Raw genomic sequence first — 3,156 nt, 5'->3', positions numbered from 1 at the left:
TTCATGTTTTATTTATCTTTTTTTTCTTTTTTGAAGGGAATATTGGTGTTTTATAGGGCTACGAATATATATATATATATATATATATATATATATATATATATATATATATAGTAATGCTACACATCATCCCCTTGTCCTCCTTTTGTCACCCCAAAATTGATGTGGCTCTTAAAATCACCATTGGATCAAAATCCAAGAGTGATATATCAAAAATTCAATGGTGATTTTAAGAGCCACATCAATTTTGGGGTGATAAAAGGAGGACAAGGGGATGATGTGTAGCATTACTCATATATATATATATATATTACAAATAATAAATGTTTTGTGTGCGATTTTTTTTTTTTATTGTTTTTGAAATTGTGAATGTCTAGGCAAAAAAAAAATTTAATTTAAATTATATTTGAATGGTGTAGATAATGGAAAGCAAAATTATAAATATATGTTTGGAAATGTGAATTAAATTGAATATGATTAGAAAAACTAAAACTGAATAAAAAAACCAAAACCTAAAAATTATAAAAAATAAATAAAAAATAAAAAAGAATGTGTGATCCGAATAGGTGTATAAGGGTGGCTCCCTAGCCACCCCAAATGGGACCATGGGTGGCACGGCCACCCCTTTCTTTTTTTTATTTATTTTTTTTTTTTTTAAAAAAAAGTTTATAATTTTTAGGTTTTATATTTTGAATATATTTTTATTAAGAGTGAAACGTCTAATCATTTTATTAGTGTTAACATGGCACACTCATGGAATCCGTAAAGTGTTTTGACTGAATTTGATTACATAAACTAAATTGTTATTTTGACTTACTCCAATGACTTATTAATTATTTTTATATCGTATAAAACGATTTATAATTCAAATTAACTATATAGATTGATTTTACATTTATCTATATTTTTTATACAATAATAAGCGATTTGAAATTTAGACCAACCACATAGACTAATTTTGTTTTTATCTCTAGTTTCTTTTTGTCTTTCATTTTTTAAAAATAAAAAATAGTCTTTTTCTACTAATTGATAAATATAAAGGGTAATTTTGGTTTTTCAATTGTCAAAGCAAAGGTATTTCAAAACATTTTGGTCAAGTTTGATTTTCTATCAAACTTAACAGTCGACACTCACGGATTTGGCTAAATAATAACAGATTGACAGTTTGAATGGCTAAATCATAATACTTGTTAGTTCGTGATGTTTCATAAAAAAATTGATATTAATTAAGGGGGCTAAATAACATTTAACCACATTCTTTTTTAATAACTTTTAAGGGTATTTTGGAAAGAAAAATGCAATAGTGTATAATTTGACATGCGATGATAGTATGGAGGGTTCCAATTTCACTTTTAAATGTTTATATGTGTAAATAAAAATGCAGTAGCAATTCAATGGACTAAAGTATATTTTCCTATGTTTTGTTTGTTTAAATGCCAATCAAACTCGAGTGGTTACCTACCAGGCTATTGAGTCTCGAGCCGATTTTGAACATGTATATAGCTTGTCGAGCCAAGTTCGAACAACTCTAAAAAACTGGGCTCGAGTTCGAGCAAGATAGTGATTCGATCGAGTCAAGTTCAAACAACAGAAAATCGGTTTGGCTAGGCTTGAATACAACCTTAGAGTAAGTATGTTGACTAGATAGTTTGGACACGTGTCACCTTTTAGTTGAACACGACATGACATGGTTTAAGGGAAGGGAAATTAATGGAGTTATTTAATAATGGCCGAAACTTTAAGAAGTGATTTGATAACTTTTAAACTTTAGAAAATCAATTTGATAAAGGCTAAAATCTCAATACTATTATAGGATTTTTTTTCAAAAAATACATAAAAAATACAAAATTAGTCAATGTGATTACACCAATATGCAATAACCTCCGTAGGGTATAAAAATTTGTTGAGAACTCATTGTAATAATAATCAATGAAAGCAAATAGGTCTTTACACCAAACTTTCATCCAAATTTTTAATGAAAACCACAAAATGTCATGCTACCAATCATATCATGACACGTGTTACATACAATAAAAATATATATAAAAAACAAAATTGGAGGAGCCGAGAAGGTAGTCTAGCCACCCCATGCCCATTGGATTATTATTATTATATATTTTTTTTATTGTAAATGAGACATGTCCTAATATGATTGATGCTGAGCTATAAGATGAATAATTATAATAGTACATTGTGTGTCACTTTTATGTCCATTAAAAAATAAGATAGCTTTTAAAATCACAATTTTCTCAAAATTCAATCAATCACAAGCGAGTAATGTTAGAAGTTTATTTTATTTTGTGTCCCAAAAAAGTGATATGAATTTTAAAATCACATTTGGACTTATAATTGATTATTATTAAATTTTGATCAAATTGTGATTTTAAAAGTCACCTTATTTTGGAGGGATACACGAGAGACTTATAGAATTAATCATCACAAGCAAATGATAATTTTAAAAATCACCTTATTTTTTGAGTGATACAAGATGGACTTCTAACCTTACTCTTATAAAACACTTGATCTATCAACAAATTTGACGGTTTCTAAAAAAAAAAATTAGAATTGGACAAAAGTTTGACTTATTTGCTTTTTGATTTTTGATTTTTGTTTCTCCTAACCACAGTCAACTATGAACAAATTTTTTGATCCCAAAAAATTTATTGCAAATTGTTATATCTCTGGAGAGTGGAGACTAATTTTACGTTTTTCCAAAAAATAATAAAATATATATAAACTCTCGGGAATGAAACATAAGAGACTTGGAGAAAATAAATCATTACCACTCAACCGATAAAAAGACAAAACGTGGCAATTGTAGTCGATGCCAAAGAGTCCGAGGTCAAGATAGAATTACGCGCAACGCAGTCCACGATGGCCTGCGCGTACCCGTCTTTTTTCGGAGCAGAAGAAGCTTTCACGGTCCTTTTTTTTTTTTTTTTTAGTTTATTTACGAGGAAATATTGTATTATTAATAATTGTGGTTAGCATAAAGTATAAATTAATTTTTTTAGTATTAAAAGTAATTCAGAGATTTCAATGATTGACTTAATTTATACATCATTTATTAGAATTAAATTCTGATGAAAATTTTAACAGACTTTGCTAAGTGCCACGTCAGCGCCAATAAAATAATGACACGTTTCGATTTTAATA

This window comes from Alnus glutinosa, chromosome 6, assembly GCF_958979055.1.
Source record: "Alnus glutinosa chromosome 6, dhAlnGlut1.1, whole genome shotgun sequence".
Lineage (NCBI taxonomy): Eukaryota > Viridiplantae > Streptophyta > Magnoliopsida > Fagales > Betulaceae > Alnus > Alnus glutinosa.
The sequence above is the reverse complement of the archived record's forward strand: the minus strand, read 5'-3'. Positions refer to the sequence as shown.